This window comes from Saimiri boliviensis, chromosome 11 (genome assembly GCF_048565385.1).
Source record: "Saimiri boliviensis isolate mSaiBol1 chromosome 11, mSaiBol1.pri, whole genome shotgun sequence".
Lineage (NCBI taxonomy): Eukaryota > Metazoa > Chordata > Mammalia > Primates > Cebidae > Saimiri > Saimiri boliviensis.
Window position 1 is genome coordinate 110,283,748 of NC_133459.1, and position 12,056 is coordinate 110,295,803.

Genomic DNA, 12,056 nt, shown 5'->3' on the forward strand with positions numbered 1-12,056 from the left:
CCCTGTCTCTACTAAAAATACAAAAATTATCTGGGTGTGGTAGCGGGCACCTGTAATCCCACACGGGAGGCTGAGGCAGGAGAACTGCTTGAACCCAGGAGGCAGAGGTTGCAGTGAGCTGAGACTGTACCATTGCACTCCAGCCTGGGTGACACAGTCAGATTCCATCTCAGAAAAAACACAATAATAATGTATTTCCCTATTGTATTATCAAATACTAAAACGTATTCCTTCCATCCAACTGCATTTTTTTTTTCTTTGAGACAGAGTCTTGCTCTGTTGCCCAGGCTGGAGTGCAGTGGTGCCATCTCAGCTCACTGCAACCTCCACCTCCCAAGTTCAGGCTCCCGAGTAGTTGGGATTATAGGAGTGCACCATCACATCCAGCTAATTTTTTGTATCTTCAGTAGAGATGGGGTTTCACCATGTTGGCCAGGCTGGTCTCAAACTTCTGACCTTGTGATCCACCCGCCTCAGCCTTCCAAAGTGCAGGGACTATAGGCATGAGCCACTGCGCCCGGCCCCCAACTGTATTTTTGTAGCCATTATCCAACTACTTTTATCCCACTCCCCTCCAGTTCTGAAACACACACTATTAATCTAAGTTCAACTTTCTCTCCTAAAAGTTCCACATGAATTTGTAAGTTATAAATTTTGAGTATATCTATATAGTAAACTATAACGTGTAGTAAGCAACTATTGTATAATTATGATGATAATACATAATTGTAATCTTTGTGTATGAGTGTTACATTACAATCATGCTGATTTGATACAGCAAACACATTGCTAGTACTTCTCTCAATCCTTTACAGTCCCATGCACAAAAAATATTTCAGGGTTTGGTTTGTCACCCTAATAGATCTTGCACTTGCTTTCTAATCACTAAATCTTCTCTGAATTTTTGGATGTTTGATATTTACAAAGTTGAGTATTATTATTTTTAAATCTCTTCTCACCTCTTGGGGGAAAATATACAACAAAACTTCATCTAAGCTTGATTCATTTGGATTTGATGAGTTTGGATGATGGCTTGGTTAGAATTTATACACTAAAATCTATAATTTAAATATACGTGATATGCTAGTTACCTTCATTTTTATTAAAGCAACTCCCAAAGATCCTTGCTTTACAAAGTTTTATCAGCCAATTATGAGTTACTCTACAGTTTAAATATTTTTAAGATATGTATTATATAATCTATATGTTTCATTAATCTACACATACTACCACCCAAATTAATGAGATACTGAGAAATTATTTATATCTTAATTAATTGCATTACAGAGCTACACCAAGTTCTAAAATATTCAAATCACCACATACTAATAATTTATATTCATCTTTTCAAAGACAGAATACAGGCCAGGTGCAGTGGCCCACACCTGTAATCCCAGCACTTCGGGAGGCTGAGGCGGGTGGATTGCCTGAGCTTGGGAATTCAAGACCAGCCTGGGCAACGGGCAAAATCCCATCTCTACTAAAAGTTCAAAAAATTAGCTGGGCATGGTGGTGCATGCCTGCAATCCCAGCTACTCAGGAGGCTGAGGCATGAGAATCGCTTGAACCAAGAGGCAGATGTTGCAGTCAGTGTCACTGCACTCCAGCTTGGCCAACACAGTGAGACTCTGTTTCAAAACAAAATAAAACAAAACCCTAAAATCAGTATTACTACAGACTTATTTCTAGTGGCTCACCAATGTATAGTCTGTATACTCTTTTAGTCTATATATAATTATTATCATTCTGAGACAATATCTGTATTTTGCTGAATGTCTCCAGCCACTAAAAGTCCTAAAAAACAAAATGTTTAGTCAATGTTTTAAACCTGTACTAAAATTCATATACAGGCTGGGTGCAGTGCCTCATGCCTGTAATCCCAGCACTTTGGGAGGCTGAGGTGGGCGGATCACTTGAGACCAGGAGTTTGAGACAAGCCTGGCCAACATAGTGAAACCTTGTCTCTACTATAAATACAAAAATTAGGCAGGCATGGTGGCACACACCTGTGATCTCAGCTACACAAGAGGCTGAGACCACTAGAATCTCTTCAACACAGAAGGCGGAAATTGCAATGAACCAAGATCTTGCCACTACACTCCAGCCTGGGCAACAGAGCAAGACTCTGTCTCAAAAATAAATAAATAATAAAATAAAATAAAATTCATATAGATTTTTAGACTACCTAGTATCTTAGATATTCTGCAAGTCAATTTTCCTTCTATTATAAAAACAAAGGCTAAATTCCTAAGTTATGATTTTTAGAGTAAGCTATATTTACATATTCTAAACACTATACTCCCTTAGTACCAATATCAGTCTACTAGAGGTTAATCACATAACAGTATGTAAGAAAACAGACAAGTAACAAAGTGCTATGCAAATATGTCACATTATACACTGGTCAGAGACAACTATCAGGGTAAAAAACAAACATTGTAAGGTTTTTCCAAGTAAACCAACAGAAAAAAATAAATACATACAGAAATGCTGAGCTCAGTTGAAATTTTTTGTCCATTATCTTCCATGATGCCAAAACTTTAAAATCATAACCTATTACTACAGGCTAAATAATGACAAATAAAATTCATCAAAACTGACTTTACTTTTGACACTGGTATTTGTATATATTCTTTTCTAACTATTTCAGAAGTAGATACAGTACTCAAAAAAAAAAAACAGCAACAATATCTTGCACTTGAAATCCGTAATAATCTCGTGGAAAATCCAAAAACCTTTTTTATGTAAGTGAAATAAATAAGTAGAAAGTAATTTACACTACAGATATAATAAACTCCATTTTATGATAGAAACAATAGCCTCGCCTAAATTACTTCCCTCTTAAATGCTTAAGAAAAGCAAAATCTTGCTCAATAACATTTAACCAACTCTCTATAACCTATAGGCTCCTATCGCATTCTAAGTTAAACAACTTTTCATGGTTTCTCCTTTTCTTTCTTCCTCAAGGTAACAAGTATCTATTTACCAAGAAAATATCACCTACAGTAGTATCTATTTTTTTTTTTTTTTGAGACGGAGTTTCGCTCGTTACCCAGGCTGGAGTGCAATGGCACGATCCTGGCTCACCGCAACCTCCGCCTCCTGGGTTCAGGCAATTCTCCTGCCTCAGCCTCCCGAGTAGCTGGGATTACAGGCACACGCCACCATGCCCAGCTAACTTTTTGTATTTTTAGTAGAGACGGGGTTTCACCTTGTTGACCAGGACGGTCTCGATCTCTTGACCTTGTGATCCACCCGCCTTGGTCTCCCAAAGTGCTGGGAAGTATCTATTTTTAACTTGTTCTTTCACAGGCTGCAGAATTTCCATTCCCAGATTCAAATAAAACCAAGAGTATTCAAATATTTTTTCACCTACACAAATATAAAACCTATTTGCATTCTAATATTTAGATTAAAATCATTCAGCAATATTGTACTCTTTAAAGAAATGCACGGATTTGGAAAACAAACGACTCAATATCTTTAAGATCTCTTTCCAATGTGTGATACCAGGTAAAAATGAACTTACTCCTTCCCACTCTCCCATTTCCCCACACTCTTCATGCAATTCTGCTCTACTTCAATTCTGTTATGGTCACTTCCCACCACTTACAACAGTTACGGATATTCTACAAAGAACAGAGACTTGTGTAAAAGCCAGGTAGGGTCCACAGGCACTAATCATTAGTAAAGATTAAAAACTAAGATTGGGGATAGAAGTAAAAAAAAAAAATAGAGTTACCACACAATTCTCCAGATGGCAATCAGCCATCAGATATTTAAAACACACTATAATCAGGCACTGCGATGAGCATTGGGCATATACTGATGAACAAGACAATCTGCTTCTTCATGACAGAAACAGATTACTGATCATGCCTGGCTGATTTTTGTATTCTTAGTAGAGATGGGCGTTCACCATGTTGGCCAGGCTGGTCTCGAACTCCTGACCTCAGGTGACCTGCCCACCTTGGCCTCTCAAAGTCCTGGGATTACAGATGTGAGCCACCGTGCCTGGCCTGGAAAAATATTTTTAAAAAGGAAAGGAGAATACAGATTACAGAAGAGAAGAATGCAACATAAAGATGAAGCAGAGAGATTTGATGATGCTGTTCTTGAATATTAGAGTGATGCAGGTACAAGCAAAGGAATATTGGCAGCCACCAGAAGCTGGAAGAGGAAAAGAATGGATACTCTCCCAGAGGAACCAGATGGAGAGAGGTCCTGCTGACAATTTAATTTCAACTCGGTTATATTAATTATGGATTTCTGGCCTCCATAACTATGAAAGAATAAATTGCTGTTGTTTTAAGCCACAAAATTTGTGATAATTTGTTACAGCAGCCATAAGAAATTAATATGAGGATCTAAGTCTGTATTTTAAAAATGTAATTGTTCCCAATTCTATGCCTATTTTTTCTTCCCTAATGGAATGCTTCATGAATTTGTGTAGCATCCTTGAGCAAGGGCCATGCTAACATTCTCCATAATGTTCCAATTTTAGTATGTGTGCTGCCAAAGCAAGCACTCTATGTCTATTCAAGCAGAAAGCATTAAATATGTTTCAGAGAAAGACTGGATGAAATTAAGTTGCTATATTTTTAAAAATTAATTATTAGGAAAACTGGTTTACCAAATAGTACGTAGAACAATTTCTTGCACATAGTATGCACTCGATAAATTTTTTAAAAAATATATGTTGGACTAAGTAACAAAACAAAGATACTACATGAATGAGAAATTACTCTAATAATCCTCATGGAAAATTAACCCATCCACTATTTGTCCACAAAACTAAATGTTTCACAGTAAAATTTCCATAGAGAAAACAAGGACTTGACTAATGTTACAAAGCAATTCTCCTACTACTGCTTAGTTTGGAAAACATCCATTTGTTTTATTATTTTATTTCTTACTTTCTTATTTTATTATTTATTTTATTTTATATTTTTTGAAATAGGGTCTCACTCTGTTCCCGAGGCTGGAGTGTAGTGGCATGATCACAGCTCATTCCTGCCTCTACCTCCTGGGCTCAAGCCATCCTCCTACCTCAGCCTCCTGAGTAGCTGGAACCATAGACGTGTGCCACCACGCCTAGCTAATTTTTTTTTTTTTTTTTTTTTGTAAAGATGGGGTCTCCCTATGCTACCCAGGCTGATCTCAGGCTCAGGCCATCCTCCTGCCTCAGCTTCCCACAGTGCTGGGATTACAGGCATGAATCACCCTACCCGGTCTCTTTGCTGTTTTTTTTTTTTTTTTTTTTTTTTTTTGAGGGGACGGAGTTTCGCTCTTGTTACCCAAGCTGGAGTGCAATGGCACGATCTCGGCTCACCACAACCTCTGCCTCCTGGGTTCAGACAATTCTCCTGCCTCAGCCTCCTGAGTAGCTGGGGATTACAGGCACGCGCCACCATGCCCAGCTAATTTTTTGTATTTTTAGTACAGACGGGGTTTCACCATGTTGACCAGGATGGTCTCGATCTCTTGACCTCGTGATCCACCCGCCTCGGCCTCCCAAAGTGCTGAGATTACAGGCCTGAGCCACCGCGCCCGGCCTCTTTGCTGTTTTAAAAGACATTGGTAGGTGTGGGTAGGGAAAAAAAAAAAAGACATAAAAGGCAAAACAGTATAGATTGTCACTATTTTCATTAGTATATTTGTTTTTATAACTTGAAATGTTTATAACATATAATCAGACATAAAGCTTAGAAGCTAGAAAAAAAAATTTTCCCAATTTTAGGCTCTGTCCATACTAGAGTATTCAAGTTGATTCCTTTAAACATAATTTATTGCTCAATCTCAGATATACTACATGTATCAAAACATGCCAACTGAAACATATCTACATGTAGAAAGTAAAATATAATATAATTACTCATTAAGATAGAGTTGCTCTCCACGCACTAACATTAACAAGGTTCTAATGTTTTCCAGTGATTTTTCAAATGTTTAGGTATTAAAGCATACAAGAGCCAAGCACGGTGTCTCATGCCTATAATCCCAGCACTTTGGGAGACCAAGGTGGAAGGATACTTGGAGCTCAGGAGTTCCAGACCAGCCTGAGCAACACAGTGGACTTTCTCTGTCTTTACAAAAAATTTTTAAAAATTAGCTGGATGTGGTGGTGCGTGCCTATATTCCCAGTTGCTCGAGAAGCTGAGGCTGGAGGATTGCTTGAGCCCAGGAGATCAAGGCTGCAGTGAGCTGTAATCACACCACAGCACTCCTTCTTGTGTGACAGAGTGAGGCCCTGTCTTAAATAAATAAAGAATAGAAGGGTAATCGCAGCCTGAGGATAAACCTGAAAGGTGAGGCGCCTTAAAATAGTTTTCTCTGTAGCATTCATGAATGATTAAAAAAACAATAATGTAAAAATAATTTAACTAAAACAGCATATGGAATGAGTAGGTTTTTATGGATTTATGGTCTGACAAACTGTCAAACATTCATCCCCCCCTGCCCTTCCCAACTTTTACTTTAGATTGAAGGTAAGGGGTTAGGTATGCACCTTTGTTACATGGGTAAATTGTGTGTCCTGGGGGTTTGGTGTATAGATAGTTTTGTCACTCAGGTAATCAGCATAATACCCAACAGGTAATTTTTCGGTCCTTACCCTCCCCCAACCCTGCACCCTCAAACAGACCTCAGTGTCTACTGTGTCCCCTTCTTTGTGTCCCTATGTATTCAGTGTTTTGTGCCCACTTATAACTGAGAACATGCAGCGTTTGGTTTTCTGTTCCTACGTTGATTTGTTTAGAATAATGGCCTTCAGTTCCAACCATGCTGTGGCAAAGGCCATGGCTCATTTGTTTTATAACTACACAGTATCCCAGGATATATATGTACCATATTTTTGTGTCCAGTTCACCACTTAGGGACATCCAGATTGATTCTATGTCTTTGCTATTGTGAATAGTGCTGTGATAAATTTATGGTTCACGTGCCTTTATGGTAGAATAATTTATCTTCCTTTGCTGTCAAAGATTTTTAAACTTTTAAAAATCCCATCTGCTGATTCTGTTTGGATAATTAATGTTAGATTACCACCTTCCCTTGAGAACAAGTTTCCAATATTTGAATACAAATGCTGTGTAGTTTTGTTTTTTTAACCAACATCTTTTCTAAATATGAAACTGCAACCACTTCCAGGTAAACCTATAGTCTCAGAAGTTTATACATACCATAAGCTTAAGCTACAGAGAATATAAGCATATATTAATTATGTTTTTTCTATATTTACTTTTAAAGTCTCATGTCACTCTGCCTAAGTGAAGAGGGCAAGGTTTAGACACTCTCAACTCTAATCTAGCCTCCAAATAGTAGATGTCTTAATAAAACTTAGGTCTGATCATATCCCTTCCATTTTTGGTTTTTTGGGTTTTTTTGAGACTGAGTCTGATGGTCACCCAGGCTAGAGTAAGGTGCTGTGATCACGGCTCACTGTATCCTTGCTGAGTGAGCCTCGACCAACTGGGCTCAGACAATCCTTCTGCCTCAGCCTCCCAGGTAGCTGAACCTACAAGAGCATGCCTCCACAACAAACTAATTTTTTTTAGTTTTTGTAGAGCCGGGGTCTTGCTTCATTGCCCATGCTGGTCTCAAACTCCTGCCCTCAAGTGATCCTCTCACCCAGGCCTCCCAATGTGATGGGATTACAGGCATGAACCACTGTGCCTTGCCCTGTTTGTAAAGTTTGACTTTTTACAAAATAGAGGATAGAGTCCAAACTCCTTCACATAAAACAGCCCTCCTAATCTGGTCCCAACCTACATTTCCTGCCATAAACTATTACCTGTCTCAATCTTGTTCTTTCAGGCATTCACTGAACAAATATTCCTCTTTTTAAACATACCTTCTCCCTTCTCTATTTGTAGAACCTCTATATATCTTACAGGACTCTAAATACAAGTCTCACTGAAGTTTCATATGTCTTCCAAGCAGACTGAATCTTTTCCTCTACTATACTCTCATGCCATTTTGCATATACCTTTTATGACAGCACTCATAGATTTTATTATTTATTTATTTATTTATTTATTTATTTATTTGAGATAGAGTCTCACTCTGTGGCCCAGGCTGGAGTGCAGAGGCATGAACTTGGCTTACTGTAACCTCCGCCTTCTGGGTTTAAGCAATTCTCCTGCCTCAGCCTCCTGAGCAGCTGGGATTACAGGCACGTGCCACCATGCCTGACTAATTTTTGTATTTTTAGTAGAGACAGGTTTCACCATGTTGGTCAGGTTAGTCTCGAACTCCTGACATTGTGATCCACCCACCTTGGCCTCTCAAAGTGCTAAGATTACAGGTGTAAGCCACTGCACCCAGCCCACACTCATAAATTTTATCAGACTAATCTGTTGACAAATGATATATGTTTCCTTCTTTTATTGACTGTATTTCCTGCTTCTTCATACCAGTACCTGTCATATACTAAGCATTTACTCTGTTAAACTTATAAAATAATAAATAAACTCCACAATATTTATTGTGGGAGAGTGATTTCTTCATAACTCTCCCTGGGTAGTAACATAACAGACAAATGCAGGGCCTGGGCTTGGTGGCTCAGGCCTGCAATCCTAGCACTTTGGGAGGCAAAAGTGGGCAGATGACTTAAGCCAAGAAATCTGACTAGCCTGGGGGGCAACATGGTGAAAGCTGTCTCTACAAAACAGACCACAATTACCCTGGTGTGGTGGCGCGTGCCTGTAGTCCCACCTACTCAGGAGGTAGGAGGTGGGAGGATCACTTGAGCCAGGGAGGTAGAGATTGTAGTGAGTGAGGCCCTGTTTCAATGTAAAAAAAAAAAAAAAAAAAAAAGATAAATGCAGGTCAAAAATGGTTTACATTAACTGTTTTCTAATAATAGTAATAACTGGACTTCATGAGAGAAGTAAAAATAATAAAAGAATCTTGAATACCTACAGCATGTCAGGCATTGTGCTAGGTGATTTTCAGGTATTATCTCATTTAGATCTCATTTAATCTGTAAAATGAAGTATTCATTTTACAGATTAAGAAACACAAGTTCTGAGATATTAAGTATATGGCTTGCCTTGCATAACATGTCAGAGTTCAGACATGAACCAAGATTTATCTCAGTCAAAACCCATAGTCTTTGCAGTAAAGCCTATGTTTAAGCAAGGCTAAGGACTGATGACAACTGCAATTTCAACACTTTCAGAGGCCACAGCAGGAGGATCACTTGAGACCAGGAGTTCAAGACCAGCCAGGCCAACATAACATGACTTTGTCTCTACAAAAAATTATTTAAAAAACAGAAAAGCATGTCCAAGTATTAGAGGGTCAGTCACCATAGTACATAAAAGTATGCCTTTGGTCTCAGACGATTCACATTCTGTCTCTACAACTTAATAAGTACAGTAAATTATTTAATCCCTCTGCCCCTCCTTTCCCTTATCTATAACATGGTGATAAATAATAGTATGTATTTTATAGAGTTGTTATGATTAAGGAATACAAGTCAAATAAAGTGATCATTATTCTACAATGCCTTATTGTAGTATAATAATGCCTTATTCATTGAATTTGTTTATGAAACCTACTCATGATAGAAAATACTATTAGAAATGCTGTTTGAAATTGGTTTTATAGTGCATGAAAATTTAGAAAAAAAAAACTTTTTATATAACTTTTACAGAAAAAACTAGGCTCTGAGTAGATATAAAGTCATATGTGGACACTTTGTAGAATGAGATTGCTTCTTAGTATTTTATCTGACATGACCTCAAAATTTCACCTTCATTTTAATTCTAATTTCTACTACTCTTCCTGACCTACCATACCTTTTCAATCAAACTTCTTATCTCTAAGTACAGCAATTTACCTTCTTTTTTTTTTTTTTTTTTGAGACAGAGTCTCACTCTGTTGCCCAGGCTGGAGTACAATGGTGTGATCTCAGCTCACTGCAACCTCCGCCTCCCAGGTTGAAGTGATTCTCCTGCCTCAGCCTCCTGAGTAGCTGGGATTACAGGTATGCACCACCACACCCAACCAAGTTTTGTTTAGTGGAGACAATGTTTCACCATGTTGGTCAGGCTGGTCTCGAACTCCTGACCTCATGATCCACTGGCCTCAGCCTCCCAAAATGCTGGGACTACAGACATGAGCCACCGCACCCAGCCCAGCAACATATCTTAAACTGGCTCATTGGTTTCATTTCAGATGCTATCTCCAATACAGATGATACACTAGAAAGAGCTCTGGGAAGACAATCTGGAAAGTGAAGCTAAGAAACATTCTAGCTTCTAAAGTCATTTTCACACTTACATATAAAACACTCAAATTTATATAACAAGACACATTAAAGAAAAAATGATTAAAAATATATAACCAGTTAAGTTATACTGCTTCATTAATAGAGGTAATTAAGTTAAATGTACTTAAGAATACATTGCTTTTGTGAGGATTAAAATCTAAAGTTAAGCTGCCAATTCATATTCACCTGAACCTTATTTAATAATAAAGTCATACCCATGAATGGCATTATTAACTGTCAGTCTGATGATGTCCAAGCTATTTCAGTTACCCAGGGAGGTATATAACTTACTCTAAATTTCTGGCGCTGACACACACACACGCATACACACACATCCATAGCTGATTAACATCAAATAGAACCTTCACTCTATACTTTTCAGGAAGGGAAAAGCTCCCAAGTTATACTTCATGGCTATTGAACAAGTTTAGGCGTTGAAATAAGATTCTTTCCATTGATTCTATTACTTATCCAATCCCTCGTTCAACATGTTGAGTTTCTACTGAGTAAAAGGCACATGTTTCAGGACGTAAATCATATCAATTTCAAATATAATTGAGGCAGTCTAAGAAGTATATATAGGACCCAGGGCAAATTATTTGGCCTGTCTGAACTTTAATATTCTTATCTATAAAATTGCGGTGATAATAACTGTCCTATCCCAACGATTTATTACTAGGATCAAATGAAGTACTACAACATGGAACACAAAAGTATTTTCAAATACTAAATCTATAGTAGGGTTCTATAAAAACTCAAGAGCTCATCTTGTCTCCACGAGCACAATAAGAGACTGTTTCATTACGGGATTAATGTAACAAATATTTAAGAGTCTAATATATCATGATGTGTTCATGTACTAAAGTGCTTTAAAAGTGTAGTAAGTACAGGCTGGGAGCAGTGGCTCACGTCTGCAATCCCAGTACTCCAGGAGGCAAGGCCGGTGGATCACTTGAGGCCAGGAGTTCGAAAGCAGGCTGGTCCACATAGCGAAACCCCATCTCCACTAAAAATACCAAAATTAGCCTGGTGTGGTGGTGCGCACCTGTAGTCCCAGCTACTGAGGAGGCTGAGGCAGGAAAACTTCTTGAACCCCGGAGGTGTAGGTTGCAGTGAGCGGAGATTGTGCCACTGCACTCCAGCCTGAGTGATAGAGCAACACTCCATCTCAAAAAGAAATTTTAAAAGTAATAAATACAAATATTTTCCTTAGGTAGGGATAATAAAACTCTGAAATAACCATAGTACAATGCAAATTTAACAAGTATTATAAGAGCTATAAAGCCTAGCACACATGGAAGAAAGAATGGGCTGGGTGTGGTGGCCCATGCCTGTAATTTCGGCATTTTGGGACGTAGAGGCAGATGGATCACTTGAGATCAGGAGTTCATGACCACCATGGTCAACATGGTGAAACCCCTTCTCAACTAAAAATACAAAAAATCGAGCTGGGCATGGTGGTAGGCACCTGTAATCCCCACTACTTCAGAAGGCTAAGGCAGAAGAATCGCTTGAACCTGAGAGAAGGCTGCAGTGAGCTGAGATTGCGCCATTACACTCCAGCCTAGGCAACAAGAGCAAAGCTCTGTCTCAAAAAAAGAAAGAAAAGGAAAAGAGAATGAACTAGATTCACGGCAGATTTCAGAAAGTTGCATAAGAGGTGGCATTTAAGGCATTAAAGAGCAAGTAGAATTTCTACAAAGACAGCAAGGAAGGCCTTCTTTGTTTCTTCTTGGTAGGAAGAAAGGATAAAAGCAAAGACCGAGGCAGACAGGCGTAT

General features: G+C 38.5%; 1 protein-coding gene and 1 non-coding gene across 6 annotated transcripts in view; both read right to left on the reverse strand.

Annotated features, from left to right (window-relative positions):
* The window catches only part of SLC35A3 (solute carrier family 35 member A3), a 74,338-nt gene that overhangs the window by 60,874 nt on the left and 1,408 nt on the right, over positions 1–12,056 (reverse strand). The window lies entirely within an intron of this gene.
* Positions 4,422–4,528, reverse strand: LOC120360565 (U6 spliceosomal RNA). Its single transcript, XR_005577029.1, has one exon. It is a non-coding gene; the product is annotated as a U6 spliceosomal RNA (small nuclear RNA).